The sequence below is a fragment of the Cupressus sempervirens genome, chromosome 5 (assembly GCF_028749045.1).
Source record: "Cupressus sempervirens isolate cs-2001-9-10 chromosome 5, ASM2874904v1, whole genome shotgun sequence".
Taxonomy (NCBI): domain Eukaryota; kingdom Viridiplantae; phylum Streptophyta; class Pinopsida; order Cupressales; family Cupressaceae; genus Cupressus; species Cupressus sempervirens.
In genome coordinates this window covers 688,097,169-688,118,149 of record NC_143122.1, presented here as the reverse complement: position 1 = coordinate 688,118,149, position 20,981 = coordinate 688,097,169, and the positions used below count along the sequence as shown (strand labels likewise).

General features: G+C 33.8%; 1 long non-coding RNA gene across 1 annotated transcript; it reads left to right on the top strand.

Moving 5' to 3' along the window:
• Positions 1–19,465: 19,465 nt before the first annotated feature.
• Positions 19,466–20,729, top strand: LOC149557821 (uncharacterized). The gene is made up of 3 exons (XR_016364923.1): positions 19,466–20,195; positions 20,296–20,367; positions 20,472–20,729. It is a non-coding gene; the product is annotated as an uncharacterized LOC149557821 (long non-coding RNA).
• Positions 20,730–20,981: the final 252 nt, after the last annotated feature.

Below are 20,981 nucleotides of genomic sequence, written 5' to 3'. Positions count from 1 at the left end.
AACCACATCAGAAACACCATACATAAATAAAACAAACATGCACACCATACACATGTAGTATGGGGTAAGTATCCATAAGAAGGCACATGTGATAATAAACCATCAATATCTGAAAACATTGTATAATCATCATACATGCATGAAATATAGAGTACCAAGTAATCTCATCATATAATAAATTGAGTATAAAACAACATCTGATAATCTCTAAAATAATAATACTAATCATCAAACATAAATTGGCCTAAAAGAGTTTGGCAAGATAACTGAAAATACGACTTAGGGGCAGGCACTACATCCACCCCCCCTAGACTTAGGCTTACTCCTGGAAGCCTACAACAAAGAAAAGCTAAGGACTCACTGTGCGGGTTCCATTGGACCCTTTCCCCTTGTAGGAGGATAAGACTCCACTGAGTACACTCTCTGGGCTCTATCCATGCCACCAACTGTAGGTTCTGAAGCTGCGGGTCTCTGGCCGGAGAACTGTGGTTTCCCTTGAGGGCAACGAGACGACTTGTGTCCGCGTTGTCCACATGAGAAACACTCTCCATTGAAGCTCCTTTGAACTCTAGGTGCATTAGACTGCTGGAAACTACCCCCACTAGGATAAGACTGAACACTCTGAGATGGTTGGTCATACTGGATGTGCTTGTTGCGCTGAGCGTTGTGATAGTTCCTAGTATTGGAACCACCGCCACCACTCTGTGCTGGAGGATAAGTACCTTCCTGCCATTGATTACCCCCAGAAGGAGGTTTCCTATTGCCACCTGCTCCCTGACCACCCTTCGATCCTGATGATGAAGGTGCTCCTACAAAACCCCCATGTCCTAAGTTCACACTCTGCTCTACAAGGACGGCTCGATGTACCACATCCTTGAGGGTTTTAGGTTCAAACACCTTAACACCCCCAATTAAACGGTTGTTCAAACCTCTAATGAAATGTTGTGCCAACTGCGCTGGGTTGTCACTGAATCCCGAAAAAGGCATGAGCTCATAGAACTTGCGCTCATACTCTACAACGGTCATAGTGAACTGTCTCAGGTTATGGAACTCATCTGCTCTATGCTGCTTCCATTCCTCTGGTAGGAATCGCTCACGGAAGCTCTTTAAGAATAACTCCCATGTGACACTGTTCATGGTTAAGCCCAACTTCTTTTCCTCGATTGTCCACCAAGTGGCCCCAAAGAACTCTAGGTTGGTGATAGCAAACATCGCTTTGACATTACTGTCAAAGTCCTGCATAGCAAAAATCCTATCAAGGACAATAAGCCACTGCTCAGCTATATACCCAGAACCTTGCCCATTAAAGGGCTTGATCTTGGACCTCTGAAGGTCCTTCATCTAAGAAGATACTATGGATCTATGTCGATCCCTCTGAGGACTCTTAGATCTGTGTCTATGCTCATGTCCTGCCTGGTGTGCTCTATCCTGCTCAAGAACAGGAGGTAAGTGATCAATAAGGGTTCGCATCATTTGCCTCATGTCAACCTCCTCCGAGTCAGCATGTTCCTCCCTATGGTTCTCTTCCTGATGCTCACTGACATGCTCTTCCCTATTCTCTTCCTGAATGGGGCTCTCGTGGATAGACTCATGAACACTAACATCTCTGCCTCGTCCACGGCCTCTGCCACGGCCAAGACTACGGCCTCTAACGGAAGATCTTGTCCCAAATACCATCCTACAATAATATCCAAGACACAAGATGCTAAAATAACCATGAAACATACTACTGAAACACATAGATAGAAGACACATGTTTTGCAAACAGGATATTTTTAATTTTCAGTTTACCTATAATTTCAGTTTAAGTATAATTTCAGTTTTGAAGTCTTGAGTGTTGAAGTATGAAAAATAGGTAACTAATAGTTTACATATTGTTTCAGTTCAACTAGTTTCAAGTTTCAGTTTAAGGTTTGCATTTTTATTCAACTAGTTAACACTAGTGGCGTTCCAATATACCCAAAGCTCCCAATGTAGAAACTCGGGCTCTGATAAATAGCTCGTAGTGTGAAAATATGATCCATGGTGTGGTAGTTTGCTTAAAAGCCTGCCTGATCCTTGGTCCTGCACCCTCTCATGTCAAGCTCTCTTGATAAAATGGTATTCAAAGCTGTGGCATAGAGTTTGGGAAAGGAATGCTCGATCATGATGGTCCTGTAGTTGTCGGGGTCTGAAATCAAATTGAACTTATGGATTGGGTGAATAGCGTGCATTGACCAAGAGTCTGGAAACCCAGTACAAACAACTCTATTAAAGAATGTAGAGAGGAAAGGACCCGGGATTGAGTTATTGAGCTTGAAGAGCTCAGCCTGAAAACCCTCCTCATAAACCGCCCTGTTGCATCTCATAAATTTTATGGCCTCATAAATGTTGGAGGTGGAGAATAGGTGACAATGGGGAGGCAGGATGGGACGGGGAGCATGTTGACCAGGGATGTCATAAAGCATGGAAACGTGGGAGGTGAGGGAGCGAAGGTCCGAGGTGGACGGGGTTTGGGAGCGATGAGGGAGCATAATCCACCAGAACAACTTGGGACAATAAGTGTGTCGTGGAGGGACCTACCCTGCAAGGTAATGAATAACTGCTTCTTATGGGAAAGAAAATGATAATAAGAAAGCCGTAAGTTCGTGAAAGTGAGGGAATGAGCATCAAAGGCCGAGCACAAGAGCGGTGCAAAGTTTTACAGGTATCATCATACCATTGGTTCATGGGACAAGTATTCCACCGCGTAGATTTGGAGGTGGGGGGAGAGGGGCAGTGGGGGATAGAGAGGAGAGCAAACTCCCATATCGCAGAGGCAAGTAGGGGGAACATGGTGGACACTTGGCTGTAATCAGTAAAGCTATCATAACAGAGCAATCTTCTCAGATGGAGGATGAAAAGGTCTTGGTCACACTCGTAGAAGCAAAAATGAGTAGGGGGGCAGAGCAAAGCATGGGGGGGGGGGGGGGGGGGGGGGGGTGGTGAGAGATGAGAGGTAGAAGGTGGGAAGAAGAAGAGACATGAATCAAAAGGTTGAGGAGAGCATGATCGACCACAGGGAGGTGGGAAATGGTAAAGCTGTGGATGAGGGGGATGAAGGAAGTAAAACTAAGGATCTAGTCAACTATGATCACACCCCCACTGAGGCCAACAAGTAAAAGTTTCAGAGCTCAAGAAACAAGAGAGGTCATTCAGGATCACCAGGTCAAAGGACTCACAAAGATGGAGAAGGTGGCGGTCTTAGTTGGAAAGAGGCCCACTATGATCCTCGGATAAGTGTTGAAGCCCCATATTCGTAAGATCTCTCTCCAAAGTACAAGTCAAGTAAGAACCGTAGTCATGTTGAGGAGTCCAGAGATCTCTAGTCTGCGTATCGAAGTTCCCTAAGATGATTACATCACCTATAGCCTCGAACTTGGAGATGTAGTCATATAAGTCAGTAAAAGGGTCTCCATCCTCCGCACTATGCATGGTGTAAGGGGAGGAAACCAACGGAAAGTAACAAGCAAGAATAATGATATCTCTCTGATGGCGGCGAGTGACCAATGTGGATCCACATAAATCTAGCACAAGTGTCAGAATGAACCACTGATGTAGTGTTGAACAAATAATCTCTAATCAAACATGCAATGGCAACAGAGCCATGTACACCCCCAGAAGCTTGGACCTCCTCTCTACAAATTGAAAGCCATTGATATCTAATGTAACCTAGAAGAGGACAAACATGACTCTCATGTGTCTCAGTGACTACTAGGATATCCGCAAAAGAAACAATATGATGGAGGAGAGACGGGAGGGACCACAAAGAGCCATTACCATTCCAACAGTTGATAAGAAGAGAGTCAGAGGAGGGTACATCCTTGACCAATTGCTTTCGAGAGCATCATGCAACCTTGGGAGCATGTCTCAATACCCAACCGCTAGGAGGAGAATGTGAATAACTACCCTGAGGTTGTAGATAACAATCGACTTACCATTGTGCCTCGCCTCTGCCACAAGGCTCATGGAGTGCTTCAACTTTACCATCTGGCATAGAAGAATTTTGAAAAAATATAACTTTTACGAGACTTTATACAACAAGAAAAAGCTTAGAACAATATAAAATCAAAATTTATAACAAAATAGGGCTTTAGACTAACATATGCCCATTAAAAAATAAAAAATAGCTTAACTCATAAACATGATATTGTATACAAAGAAATAATTAATGGTTAAAAAAATTGACCCACACATATTTATCTAATTTGAAAATGTAAAATGAGAAGTTCAAATATTCACTTTGTAAAAAAAAAAAGATTTAAATCTATGTTTAATAAAGTATATCTAGAAGGGTAATAAGAATACTAATTAATTAATAGATTATAATCATATTTAATTTACAATAATTTTATTAAATTTTTTTTTAATAAATTAATTAAATTTCCACATAATTATTATAAAGTTAACAAAAATTTAAATAAATAACTATAATGAAAAATTTACAAAAGTACCTATGCTAAAATAAGGAGGAAGCCAAGGGAGAGAAAGAGGAAGATTAGAAAGAAGAGGACAACAGTGAGGAGGACAAGGAGAAGAAGGGTAAGAAGTGAAGGAGGAGGGAAGAATGGGGAGGAAGAGGAGTAGATGAAGAAAAAGGAGAAGGGGAACAAGGCCAACACAAATTGTACAAATGTATGGATGTATCACAATTACAAATTGAATTGAAATATGATAAGTATTATTAGAGAATGAGAGAATTTTCCAATATTAAAATATGTAATCAATTTTTCGGATGTATCTTGCTATTGATATAATCTTTGACTTAGAAGGGAAAAATGAGAGAATTCTACATTCTCATGATTGTCTTTTTTGCTAGAATAATATAATACAAAATATATTTTGCTATCCATTAAAACATTGTACCTCTTTTAGGTGCAATTGCTAGTTCATAGAAGTTCATATAAGGTCAAGGAATTGTGCACTTTTCATCATTGAACATTAGCATAAAATGAAACAAAGTAAAACTTTAGACTTTAAATTGATTGCATATGCATTAATTTCTGGTCACCCTTAAACATCACATACTAGGAAAAAATTAAGCTCAAAATAAATAAGTCAAATTTGAAGATTGAAATTGAAACCTTAATATGTGTTGTTTAAGTTGTCCATTATAGAAATGTTAGCTGTATCTAATTTCCTGAACCACGATACATTGCAATGTAGCGATAGAGGCATTGCTAGAAATGTGTTCTCTTACCTTTGAAATTGCAATTTTATAGATGCCAATAACAAACTTCTAAAACTTTATCTTGTTAACTTCCAAACACATTAGTCTTCAATCTTTATAGCACAATGCAAATTAGCAGGAGTAGAGAAGATAAGATAAGATAATTTTATTAATGTCCAACAAAAGACCACAATGTGGGTCTATGGGATTGGAAGCTTACACCAAGAAGAAAGCAAACAAATAGAGCACCAAACGGTGTCCAAAAAAAAAAAGTACAACAAAAGAAGAAGAAAGTAGGAGACATTATGGAAAAGATTAGGTATCTGTCCTCACATGGGAAAAGTCCAACATCTTCTGATCTGTGCAGCTACCAGAGGCCATGTGATGAAGCTAAGTGCTACGAGAGGAGTGTTGCTGGTGAAGAGATCCACTGTAGGGTCTCACAGATCTATAATGCCCTGTGTTAGAGAAACTATGCGGTCGCTTCACACCTAAGCTAGATCTAAGGGTGAGAAGGTCGTAATAAGCTGTGCCTAGGTCTGACTCATGGGAAATGATAGTTGTGAAGTATGGTCACGAAGTTGTAAGGATGCACAGAGATAGGGCGCAATGCAACGTTGATATGTGTACTTGAAACAATTGGAGACGGATCTACAATCTCTAAATAGACAATAAAATCTCCCTCTAATCTCATAGTATATGGGGCATCTAAAAAGGAAATGGATCTCACATTCTGCCTCTGCTGAGGTACAAAGTCGACACACTTGATCCTCTCTAGCAATACGATGATCGACATGCATTCGGAGTTTGTGCGAGCCCACCCTAAAGGAGCCAAGGGAGATAAGCAGGGCGTGTGTCTAGTATTTGTGTAAGTACTTAGGTTGTACAATAAACCCATCTCAAATATCTAAGAAGTGCGTAGCGTAGGAATCTATCCTTAGATGTAGTCCCCCTCGAGGATCCACCTAGGTCCATATGATATACTACTTGTAAATGTCAAGTCTGACATGCCTATTCAACTCTTGCCGAGAGGGGAGTAGATGAGCAGGAGCATCCAATGAGAACTGGTAGGGAGGGAGATGGTCAATGTCAATCCCAATTGAACTTAACAGGATAGTAGCCTGAGCATACCAACAACGAGTTCTAGTGGCTAGATCAGAGTCTGCAATAGCAACTAAGGAGTAGTAGGCTAAGTAAGGGTATTTGTGTTGGCCTTCAGCTAAGTCTGCAAAGCCACAAAGACAGTGGAGAAACTAGATCAGGTCAAAAATGGCTGCAAGCCTAAATGGGTGAGCTCCAAACTCAACCAAAATAATACTGTGGGGGGTAGGTCTATGATGTTTGATAATTCGATGGAGGAGCAAAGTCTGGGTACGATCGATCATAACCCAATCCGAGTCTAAAAGGGAAGGACCCCAAACCATCGAACCATAAAGCACTATGGGTCTTACTAAGGAATCCATGAGGATAGCTTAGACGATGTGTCTTGAAAGTGGTGTTTGAGGCACTGTCTCTCAAGCATGGCAAGGGAACTCAACTCTTTACTGATTCGAGGTTGAATGGCTGGTCTCAAGCTAAAATGAGATCTAGAAAACTTAACCCCAAGGTATGTGTAAGATGATGTAATCTCAACTTCTCGACCTTGCAAGTGAAAATGGAGATGTGAGGTCTTCAGATCGTTGAAGACCATAACATGAGCCTTCTCAAGGTTCACGACCAGCTGTCTCATGTCGCAAAAGGATGCAAGTCTATCTAAAAGCCTCTGAAGACCCTTTGTAGAAGAGGCAAGAAGAACCACATATCAACAAAGAGAAGAATGGAGATCAAAACCTGGTGTAGATGACAACCATCACTCGGAATCAGGGAGTGACTAAGAAAAGCCTCAAACTCATCAATGTAGATCTTGAACAAGGTGGGTGAGAGGGGGCAACCCCGCTTCACCCCAATGGTGCTCTGGATAGGGTCGAAGAGACCCTTTGTGGTCATGAGTCTACCAATCATTGTCTCATATAACCTCATGATAGCCATCATTAAGATCTCAGAAATACCAATATCTCTCAGTCTCCGAAAAAGGGCCACTCTAGGGATGGAATCAAAAGCCTTACAAAAATCTACAAAACAACATCAGACTTTCTTTGAGTGGAGTCAAGCCTCCTCGATAATAGCCCGTAGTGTAAAGAAATGATCCATGGTTTGGTAGTCTGCCCTGAATCTTGCTCGACCCTTAGTCCTGCAATTCCTCCTGTCAAGCTCACTGGATAAGATAGTATTCAATGCTATAGCATAAAGTTTGGCAAATGTATGCCCAATCATGATGGTCCTATAGTTTCCAGGATCAGAGGTTAGCCTAGACTTATGGATCAGGTGAATAGCGTGTCTTGACCATGAGTTCGAAAAACCAAAACAAACCACTTTATTAAAGACTGTAGAGAGATAGGGCTTGAGATTGTGGTATCAAGTTTGAAGAGCTTAGCTTGAAAACCCTCCTCATCAACTGGCCTGCTGCATCTCGTAAGTCTGGTGGCCTCGCAAATGTTGGAGGTGGAGAATAAGTGACAATGTGGGAGTGCGTTGGGAAAGGGAGTGAGTTGACCCGGGATGTCATACAATGTGGAGACATGGGAGGCAAGGAGGTGAAGGTTGGGGGTGGACTTGGGTTGGCTACACCAAGGGAATATGATGCACCAAAACAACTTGGGATACTGAATAAGCGTGTCATGAAGGGATTTGCCCTATGAAGCAATAAATAATAGTTTCTTATGGTGAAGAAAGTGTTTGTAAGAGTTGTAAATTGGTGAAAGCGGGGGAATGAGTATCAAAAGCCAAGCACAAGGAGCGGTGGAAAGTTTTACAAGCATCATCAAACCATTGGTTCATGGGACAAGTATTTCGTCGAATAGATTTGGGAGTGTTGGGAATGGAGTGGTGGGGGATAGAGAGGAGAACCGACTCCCAAATCATGGTAGCTAGTGAGTGAAACATGGTGGACACCTAAGTGTGGTCCGTGAAGCTAGCGGAGCAAAGGAATCTTCTCAAGTGAAAAATGAAGAGGTCTTGATCACTATCCTCAAAACAAAAACGAGTATGGGGGCAGATTTGGGCAAGGTCACTAGAGGTGGGTGGTAGAGGGTGGGAAGAAACACGAACCGAAAAGCTAAGGAGGACATGATCAACCAAGGGAAGACGAGAGAGTAAAGTTTGGATGGAGGGGAGGAAAGAAGCAACAATGAAAATATAATCAACCATGCTTGTACCCCCACTATGAGGCCAACACGTAAAATGCTCAAAACCCGAAAAGCAAGAGAGGCCATTCAAAATCACAAGAGTTACTAATTTGGAGAAAACAATGTTTCAATCACTGGTTAACTTCGTGTCTTTTGCTATACTTCTAGGTAGGATATTAGAGGATTATTTTTGACTCACTTTGTTAATTAGGTACTCAATATTATAAATTATGGGAATATTATGTCCTTAATATATGGATATGTTCAACTATTGTTGGCTACAAATTTTATCATTGTTATCAAGCTACAAATTTTATCACACATTAGTCCTTGTTTTGTGCTCTATTTCAAAACATGGTGCAACCCACTAGTTGTATGATTATGTGTGTAGCGTGATTTTTTCAGGTTTTGTTTGATAACCAATGTGGTGCCTTCATTAGGAATGTTTTGTGATAGAGTTGAAACATAAATCTTTGAAGATATAACTTTTATATAAATCTTTTAAGATATATGATTTAGATGTTTTGAAGCCTGATAGTCTAGATGCAGGGCAATGTTCTTATATTTGTAAATAGGTCTAGACAAGATTTAATTTATTGAAAAATGTTGCCTAAATTAATGATTAAAATTTTGTAACTAGTTTTGTTTTGAGTAGATAGATAAATTGGAGATAGATGTATGGCGAAGATGCAATCATATCTTAGTTTCAGTCAAAAAGTTAACCTCAAAATTAAGGCTTATGCTAGTTTTTATTAGAGACAAATATAATTCAAATAATAATTTAAACAAATAGATAACATGTATAGGATATATAAAAATATTTGTAGTACATTTTTATGTTTGTGGTAAATCTAGAACTATATTTTAATATGATATCTCTTCTTCTAAAATAATATTTATTTTTGCTTTAATAAAGTTATTTAAATTTTTTTCTTTTTGACAGATCCAAATATTAAAATACTTTTTATCCCATTGGTTAAATAAAAAGTATATAATGTTTGTACTATATAATATTTACTATTTAAAATAAACCAATAGAGATAAGATGTGGGGCACTTCTTTTTGCTTTATCTTAGTGTTGTAAAATTGAAAGTTAAAGGCATAGTGGTATTACCTAATTTTAAAAAAAATCCAATTCTTATAATAAGTAAAAAAATGTAAAAATTGCAAGATTTAACATCTTGGGTTAGAGATGTCCTTAAATTGGCAGAGATGGCGAAAGAGAACTTTCGCAAATTTAGGAAAAAAGGTAACCTTTATAGAGTATTTAAGATATATTTTGATCTTGTTTTTTCTCATTTTATCATGGTGTTTATATAAAAAAATATTAGATTGGGAGATTGGTATGCATGGGAGTTGGGAAGATCTATTGGGTATTATAGATTTCATTTCACATAAATTTTCAGGTATGTGATTTCTATTGCCCACCTATAGTTTACCTTTTCAATTCATGTTGCCAAACTCTTTTACACTAGTTTTTCATATATGTGTGTTAGTTTACTTAGAGTTATTTGAGGATTTGTTTGTGTGACACTACATTATGGTAACATTTCTATCATAAGACTTTGCTTAGATGTTATATACTTTCAGTTGATTGTTATGATTATTCTCATGCTGTAGTTACTTAATATGTTTTTTTTTAATGATTACAATTCTTTATGTCACAATGATAGATTTATTTTATATCATGTATGTATATGGATTTATTGGTTACTAACCCACACACATGTATCTTTATCTTTTATATATCTTACTTTATTGTTTGATGCAACTGACCCACACTTGATGTGTATGCTTATCATTTATATGTTACTTTATTGTTTGATGTATTGGTATACTCATATTCATTGTACTTGAAGACATGTTCCTATTCTCATGGTTGTCTTTGATTCATGTATTTTGTATTATCAAGATCCTTATGGATTTTAAATTTCAATGTGTACTTGGATTAATATGACATACCCTTGTGCATTAGATGTTAGGTGTTGAGCTTATCCTATGGAATTAGTTTCCTTATGTAATCATATTGTCATAATGGTTAAGTATTGAGATGCTATATTGATTTTCTTTTATTATTGTGAAACTATGATCTTATAATTAACTTAATCAATTAAAAACTTAATACATGTGATTCTTCGTCAAGGAGCCTTAGAGGAATATAATTTGTGTTAGTAATGTAGTTATGTTAATGTAATATGTTATTATTGTATTCCTTTTGCACTATAATAATTGATAATATATGAACTTTTAAACCAAAAAATGTTTAGTAAACTTATCGACTTTATTAGGTTAATTCCTCGTAGCTCCTAACTGAGACATCACATTTGGTATTAGAGTGTAAGCTCTGCAAGTATTGCATGTCTTTTAGATAACAATAGTCAAACATGCAACAAACTTCAACAACTTAGAAAACTCTCGACTCTGGGTGAACCCTCAATACTGGGTACCACTTTTGTGACACGAAGGAAATCACAAAACGATGGATAATTTCCAAATTCCATTTTACGTATGTTTGCGCAAACCTATTAAGTATGTTCGCGTGAACCTCAAAGACTAGAATGTTCGTGCAAACATATTTGGTTTAAATAGGACATGTCATGTGAACATATAATAAAAACGATTTTGAGATTAAAACCCCCATTTTTTTGTTTCATTTTTACGGCGAGGTAAATTTGATTTGTATGTTGGAGTGAGCATATCGGATTAGTAAGTGAGATGCGTCACTTTGCATCATTCTCCTCTAGATTTTGGTTGTTGTGCTATTTCGGGTATGTTTATATGTTATTATTTGAATGTTTTAAATTTTTTTTTTTTATAATTGTTTCAAAGAATATTGTCATGTTAATTTAATATTTTTATTGTTTATTTATGTTAGTTAATTTTATTAATTTATTGTTTATAATTTTTTTTGTATTTGTTAATTATATAAGAGCGTTATTAGAAAATACATTAGAAATTATTAAAAAACATTAGTGTAGAATATTAGTAAAATACGAATTTAGCATTAGGAAACAAATTTAGAAAAAAATTAGTGTTAAATTAGATAAATATTAGAAAAACAATAGTCTAGAATATTAGAAATTTTTTAGGAAATATTAAAAAAACGTTAATCTAGAATATCAAAAAAATATTAATATAATGTTAGGAAACAAATTTAGAAAAATATTAGTTTTATTAGAAAAATATTAGAAAAAATATTACATTTATATTAGAAAAACATTAGAAAATATTTTTAAACAATTAGTTTAGAAAAATATTATAATATATTAAGAAAACATTACAAAATATTAAAAAAACAATAGTGTAGAATATTAGAAAAATATTAGAAAATATTAAAAGAATTAGTATAACATTAGGAAACAAATTTAGAAAGATATTAGTTTTATTAGAAAAAATATTACATTTATATTAGAAAAATAATAGAAAATATTTTTAAAAAACATTAGTCTAAAATATTAGAAAAATATTACAATATATTAGAAAAACATTACAAAATATTCAAAAAACATTAATCTAAAATATTATGAAAATATTAGTATATAACATTAGGAAACAAATTTAGAAAAATATTAGTTTTATTATAAAAACATTAGAAAAAATATTACATTAAAATATTAGAAAAACATTAGAAAATATATTTAAAAATGTTAGTATAGAAAATATTAGAAAAAAACATTAGAAAATATTAGAAAAATATTAGTCTAGAAAATCAAAAAATATTAGAAAAACATTACAAAATATTAAAAAAATGATAATGTAGAATATTAGAAAAACATTACTTGAAATATCAAAAAAACATTAATCTAAAATAGTAGAAAAATAAATTAGTATAACATTAGGAAATATTAGTATAACGTTAAAGAAAATAAATTAGTATAGCATTAGAAAATATTGTGATATTGCTATTAGGAAGGGGCTTTCTAATGAATGGTTAATAAGGCACAACGCTTGGTGAAGGTTTTGCAAATGGGGTCGCAAGCTTTGGGTTTAACCATGGAGGAAACTTTGTAGTTAAGTGCGCTCAAGCTAGAGTAGTACTGGGATGGGTGACCTCCCGAGAAGTCTTGGTGCTTCACCCTTGTGAGTATCACCTAGATCCAATGAGTGCTAAGTGTTCCATTTATTCCCATGAGACATGGATTCATGTTGAATCATTACTCATTAAACATGGGTCAATGAGTTTGACTCAAAATCACATGGTTAAATCTTGATAGCAATATCACAATTTGACTTGCTATGGAAATTATCTCCTACTTATCAATTGATGAACTTAAGGGGCTTTCTAATGAATGGTTCATAAGGCATATCACTTGGTGAAGGTTTTGCAAATGAAGTTGCAAGCTTTGGGTTTAACCATGGAGGAAACTCTGTAGTTAAGCGTGCTTTGGCTGGAGCAGTACTGGGATGGGTGACCTCTCGGGAAGTCCCAAGGTGAACCCACAAGAATGGGTTCCACTTTAGTGGGATGAAGATTTTCCTTTTTTTTTTTTTGCAAAATGCGAAAATCGCATTTAGCATTCGTTCGCACGAACATGGTAAATATGTTCGCTGTGAACGTATTTACTATAAATTAAGAATGTTCGCGCAAACATTTGAAACATCGAATTCTGGCTTTAAAATGTTGTTTTTAACCATCTACTATTCATTTTAATGGCGTTGAATATTTGAGCCAGAGGTTGGAGCGAACATGTCCTATTGTTTGGCGTCCCCTGTCATTCTCCTTGAGATTCTCGTCTTCACACTATTTCAAGTATGTCTATATATTATTATTTGAATGTTTTTTACGTTTTTTACGTTTTTTATGTTTTCAAAGCATATTTTAATGTTAATTTAATATTTTTATTGTTTATTTATGTTAAACTTAATTATATTAGAAAACTGAGAGAAAATATTAGGATTTAAACATTAGAGAATATTACAAAAAATATTATAAAATACTTTTAAAAATGTTAGTCTTGAAAATTAGAAAATATTAGAAAAATATTAAAAAATATTAAAAAAACAATAGTTTAGAAAATAAAATTTAGAAAAATATTGGTTTGATTAGAAAAACATTAGTTTAATTAGAAACAATTTTTATTTATTTTAAAATTAGTTTTATTTATAAAAACATTAGAAAAAATAAATTTAGAAAAATATTAGTTTTATTAAAATAACATTAGAAAAAAATTACATTTTTAAATATTTGAAAAATAAATTAGAAAATATATTTAAAAATATTAGTTTGAAAAATGTTAGAAAACTATGAGAAAATATTAGAAAAAACATTAGAAAATATTAGAAACATATTAGCAAATATTTTTAAAAATATTAGTCTGAAAATTAGAAAAAAGTATTAGAAAAGCATTATAACAGTGTAGAATTATTAGGAAAACAAATTATTAAGTGAAATATTAAAAAAAAAAGCTAATTTCTTGTACAATATTAGAAAAATAAATTAGTAAATTAAACATTAGGAAATATTAGTATTTAACATTAAAGAAAATAAATTACTATATATAACATTAGAAAATATTAGAAATAAATATTTTATGTTAGAAAAATATTATAAAATATTTGAAAAAAATCATTATAAAATATTAGAAAAAACATTAAACTTGAATTATTTGAAAAACATTAGGAAAAAAAAAAAAAACAAATTAGAGTAGAAAATTAAAAAATATTAGAATGAGGTATATATATATATATATACATCTCTCAGATGTTATTTCATAGATATGGTCATGTTGCATTGCATGCATGTTTTCAATATTCATATTTTTATTAATGTTTATGTACATGTTATTGATCTATTAATGTCTTAATCTTTTATGTTTATGTATTTGTTATTCATGTTTCTATATATGTTATTTATTTTAATGCCTTATTCATGTTTATGTATATGTTATTCATCTTAATGCCTTAATCTAAGTGTAATTAACTATATTTAATGACACGTCTTAAGGGGAGATCTTAAATTATACATAAGAATGTAGATTAAAATGTACACATTTTATTTCATAGATATATGTATATATGTTTATGTTAAATGTAGACATGTATGTTGTCAATATTCATGTTTATGCATATGTTATTCATCTTAATGCCTTAATCTAAGTGTAATTAAATGACATGTCTTAAGGGGAGATCCTAAATTATACATAAGAATGTATCTATTAAAATGTATTTTTTATTTCATAGATGTATGTATATTTGTTCATGTTAAAAGTAGACATATATGTTTTCAATATTCACATTTTTATGTATATGTTATTGATCTTAATGTCTTTATCTAAGTGTAATTAACTATATTTAATGACATGTCTTAAGGGGAGATCCTAAATTATGCATAAGAATGTAGATTGATGTATATTTTATTTCATAAATGTATGTAAATATGTTCATGTTAAATATAAACATGTATGTTTTCAATATTCATGTATATGTATATGTTATTATTTTTAATACCTTAATCTAAGTATAATTAACTATATTTAATGACATGTCTTAAGGGGAGATCCTAAATTATACATATATAAGAATGTAGATTAATGCATATTAGGTAAGAATATAACATACATGTAAATAAGAACATATAAAGAGTATGACCTAAAGAATACATGTTACAACATTTGATTAATAAAAGTTAATACATATAAGAACATAAGTATTATATACAAACATAAAGAATGTATCATATATAAGAACATAAAGATTATATACATAAATACATAACAACATTAACAATCATAAGAAAACATAAACAATGTTCCCATAACCCCAAAAGATAACACTAACCATAACCCTAATCTTAACTCAAACTCAAACTCTAATTTCTAACCCTAACTTGAAAACTCTAACCCTAGCTCAAGTGAAAACTCTTTAAACCTACAGTTTCGTAATTGAAACAAGGTAATGTACAACCCCTAGGACCTATCTAATCATAACCCTAATCTAATATGAACTAAATATAACTGAAACCCTTAGATCTAATAGAAACCCTTTAATCTTTAAATGAAGGTTCCCTATATATATCTAAATCAAACCCTAGAATAGATAACTCAAACCCTAATCTAGAAGGTTAAATTGTAATATCAAGGTAAGTGTTATTGTAATATCAAGGCAAATGTTAGACATGTGCAGCTATATAAATTTTGATTAGCAAACTCCAAATCAATAGTATCAATAGGACCAATTGTATAACAAGACAATCCTACATATTTACACTTTCTTAAGACCAATTATATACATCTACACTAGTAGAGAAAACAAAGAGTGGTACCTAGATACTTCTATTAAATATGTTTACAAAGAGAAGGAAGATATTATACAAGAAGAATGCAAGGTTCAAAACATTGTCCATCCATTTTAATTCTTTTGTAAACCTAACTGAGTCATCACCATCATACCCATGGCTCTGAATGATCTAATTGTAAAGTTACCAGTGTTATGTTGCCCCTAGAAAAATAATAGTCAAAATGGAGTATGCATGAGTTGTATTTGATATACCTGATCATTCACCAAAGACCATAATTCACAATTCCTTTATGTAAGTTTCTTCAATCCTCAACTAGATTCAATAAACATGCTTTGATACCAAACAGGAGAGCTATAGAAATGTTTTGAATTGGTGGTCTTCTTAGAAAATTATAAAAACATATTACTTAAATAGAATGAGATGAACCCTTTATATTTCTTATATAATCAAGAATCAAACTACAAAATAGGAAAACTATATATATATATATATATATATATATATATATATAAGAATAACTACTCCAAATATTTGATCTAGGGGATAAAATAAGATTTAATATCCTTAGGGGTAAAAGCACAAAGTTCTGTCACCGTTTGTGATATCTTGTACTGTTTCGGTCGAAACGCTTTCGGTTGTAACGGCTTCGGCTGTACACACGTGGCAATTTCGCGCGCCTACGTGGCGTGTACTGTTTCGGCCGAAAGTGTTCCGGCCGAAACCCCGAGCCGGTATAAAAACCACCGCAAACCTCTAGCGGCTATCATTGTTACTGTTGCGGTTCCTGGATGTTTGGAGAGCAAGTTAAGGGTTTCGGCCGTAACTGGTTAGTGGTTTTTTCCTCCTTATTTTTTAATAGTTTTTAAACGTATTTTTCGATTAATAGATGTTAATCGTACTTAAAATAGTTGTTTTTGACCTATTTTGTGAGTGAAATGCTTAAAATTGTTTATTTTTTAATATGTTTAAATTATTTAAATTATTTTAGAATGGTATTTAAACTAATTTGTTAGCAAAAATGTAGTTAAACATGAGATAAAAATGTAAAAAAACTTTAAGTTAAAATATAGAAAAATATTAGGAAAAACATTAGGTTAAAATATAGAAAAACATTAGTTACAAGTGTAAAAAAACATTAGGTTAAAATATAGAAAAACATTAGGAAAAATATTAAGTTAAAATATAGAAAAACATTAGGAAAAACATTAGGTTAAAATATAGAAAAATATTAGGTTATGAGGTAAACATGTAGAAAAATATTAGTAAAAAATGTAGCAAACCTTTAGGGGACATTATTCAGTTTCTAACATAACGTGATGGATCTAGAGGTGAAACAATAATATCTTATGGTGAAATTAATTGACATTAAATACACCTTCTAACATAACCCTATATTAACTACAATCATAACCCATACCACATTCTAACCATAACATAGGCCCTCTACTAACCGAATGAACCACACTTAGATATTGATGATGTTCATTTTAACAACTAGTTATTGTTAGGTAATAATGAGTCTTACGTTACCAAACAACACATTAAGATCACTTATGTCAATTGCGTTTTTCAATATGTTATCCATACATGTGTGTCTTAAGGGGACATAGGAGTCGTAATAGGTCATACTATTTTTTATAGGTTCTAATAAGTCTTAATATGTATTATTAGGATATAATAGGTCTTATTAGGTAATGATGATTCTTACATTACCAAATGACCCATAACGACCTCATGATACATTTCTAGGTAATTTTTATCCATATATATGTTAAGGGGACCTAGGAAATCCTACTAGGTCATTACGTCTGTTATAGGTTGTAATAGGTATTCATATGTTTACTAGCACATAATAGGTATTGTCAGGTAATAATGAGTCTTACATTACCAAACAACACATTAAGATCACTTATGTCAACTGCGTTTTTCAATACGTTATCCATACATGTGTGTCTTAAGGGGACATAGGAGTCGTAATAGGTCATACTATTTTTTATAGGTTCTAATAAGTCTTACTATGTATTATTAGGATATAATAGGTCTTATTAGGTAATGATGATTCTTACATTACCCAATGACACATAACGACCTCATGATACATTTTTAGGTATTTTTATCCATATATATGTTAAGGGGACCTAGGGACTCCTACTAGGTCATTACGTCTGTTATAGGTTGTAATAGGTATTCATATGTTTACTAGCACATAATAGGTATTGTCAGGCAATAATGAGTCTTACATTACCAAACAACACATTAAGATCACTTATGTCAACTGCATTTTTCAATACGTTATCCATACATGTGTCTTAAGGGGACATAGGAGTCGTAATAGGTCATACTATTTTTTATAGGTTCTAATAAGTCTTAATATGTATTATTAGGATATAATAGGTCTTATTAGGTAATGATGATTTTTACATTACCAAATGACACAACGACCTCATGATACATTTCTAGGTATTTTTATCCATATATATGTTAAGGGGACCTAGGGACTCCTACTAGGTCATTACGTCTGTTATAGGTTGTAATAGATATTTATATGTTTACTAGCACATAATAGACTGACCTTACTATGAACCTTAATAAAACTATACCCCATTTACTTTATTAACATTCTTAACTCTAATTCAAACTACTAAATTAAGTCATGAGTTCTAAATTGTAAACAAACATTTGCTAACTAAACTCATTTACTTATCTGGTAACAAATTTTTCTATCCCTATGTCCTAACTCTCATCTACACTCCCCATAATCATCAAAGCATTTACATCAAAATCTAGATTTTAGTCAAGAATTATATTTTTTTATTGCATGTATGTACATGTTTACACTTAGTTATCATTTAATCAAGAAATTTTATTTTATTTTTATTTCATATACATGTACATGTATGAATATTTATTTCACATTTGCATGAGCACGTTACAATGTACATTAGATATGGTCTCTAAGATAATTTGTTTTAAAATACATATGTATGTTACATGATTGAATTTAGCACCATACATTTAATGTTGTGTATTTATATGTACATGTGTTTCAAATTAAATTTAACTTTTAATTATTTTAATTTAAATACACTTGTATGTTTATATTTGTATATATATGCATGTGCAAATCTCTAGATATTTATCACTCAGATTGTAGCTTCACATTCATATCCTCATATTTATTTTCATATATACATTATGGCATCCGGTTCTGGGGATTGTGCTCCTGCATCCTCAGGGGATGCCAGTGTTCGTGGTGGGGGTCATAGTGCTGAGTCTGGTACAGCACGTAGATCGACCTCCTCCACCCATGATAGACAACAGTTATTTAGAGATACAGTTGCGAGATTATCTCGTACTATGCAGGTTTTGGATACCTCACTTTCCTCTTCTACCACCCTCCCTAATAGGGAGAAGGTCATAGCGATGCGAGAGGAGTTATTTCGTATGATTCAGACAGTTGAATCATACAACCCTTTTGATGATATGAGCATTGAGACATTTTATTCTTCTTTATCTCACAGTGTCATTGGCACTGTGAAGTACACACAGATTGACACTGAGGTTTCCACTGGCATGGTGAAAACCATGTTTCCATCTTATGCAGATCGTCACAGAGTCAGAGGCTACTCTGCGACGAAGTGTACTGATCCACTCGTCGCACCATTGATGTATCCTCGTTAGTTGGCTACTCATCATAGATGGCCTTAGAAGGATGAGTTCCCCCTATATTTCTGCAAACAATTGTTTGCAAAATTTCATTTACACTATGATGTTGACTATACAGATTATCCAGGGCATGTTGGGCAGGGTCAGGGAGACTTTCTGACAGATTTAGACCCGCAGACACTCCTGCGCCCGTTAACAAACGGGCAATGGTGGGTCCAAACCTTTTGGTTATGCCGAGAGGTCCACAGATGGCTACTGCAGGTGAGAGTGTTCCTGATGACACAATTAGGACACAGATTTTTTCGAGCATCGCCACCATCGCCACACAGTTGCACGAGATTTCTTTTGATCGATGTAGTTGATATATGCTACGGTCTCGAGGTATCGCTCCCACAGTTGCATCATCTAGCACACCTGTTGATGATGATTATGGAGTTGCAGACATACCTTCTCCTATAGACATTTCTGCAGTCTTAGAGGTGGATGCATTGCATCGCTTGGCATCATATTTAGCATCTGATCTTTTAGATGCATATCGAGCATTATCTACACTCTCAAGGATTCCACTTCGTGACATGAGCTCTCAGATTAGACATATTTTGTCACGTACAACAGTCCCAGAGGATTCACAGAGGCAGGAGGACATTCTTGCACCTTCTACTACTACTGCTACACAGGCCCAGGCTACAGCACCAGCCCCAGCTACTCAGGACCCTACAACACCCCCCCTACTCAGGATCTCAGTGGCACCATACAGCCTGGTCTATTTACTTCCATGCTTTCAGATCAGGGCCGCACTATTGACTTGGATGCTGATACTATTTTTTCATTACATGATTTAGATATCAGTCAGATCGGCAGAGCATTACATAATGCTACGGTAAGTATCTCTATATGTTTAGATTTATTTTTATTATAGTAAATAATATGTCTATATGTTTAAATTAATATATATGTGTGTGTTTGTGTATGTGTTATAGGGTTTGAGTGATAGTATGTTACGTTTTGCTGATCTGCAGACATCGACAGATCCTACACGTCGTGAGTCCCAGGTATGTTACAATATATATATATATTTGATTTATATACATGTAGATCTTGATATAATTTGTCTGTACACATAATTAAATGGTTCACTTGTTATCATTTGACACAGGGTTCAGATGCAGCTGATAGACCCTTTTGGGGACAAGGCCCAGGATCAGGAGGGGGGATGTAGCTGATTAGATCATATGTGGCCTTTTATTTTATTACACACATGTTATGCCTAGATACATATTTATATGGACAGTTTGATGTTTTATATGTTATTTCCATATGCATACATTTTATATCCAGACATTTTGATGTCTTATATGTTATTTTCAGATACATGGTTTATATGGACACTTTGATGTTTTATATGTTATTTCTAGATACGTGTTTATATCATGGACACTAAATGATGTTTTATATGTTATTTCCAGAGACATGTTTATATGGAGATTTTGATGTTTTATATATGTTATTTCCAGACATTTGATCTACATGATCTATTTTTATACATTTGATATGGGTACATTATATTCTCTAGATATATGCACATGTATGTTATTGATCTTTTAATGTAGACGTCTATTTTATTGATCTTTTGATGTCTTCATCTTTTATGTAACTTATGTATGTG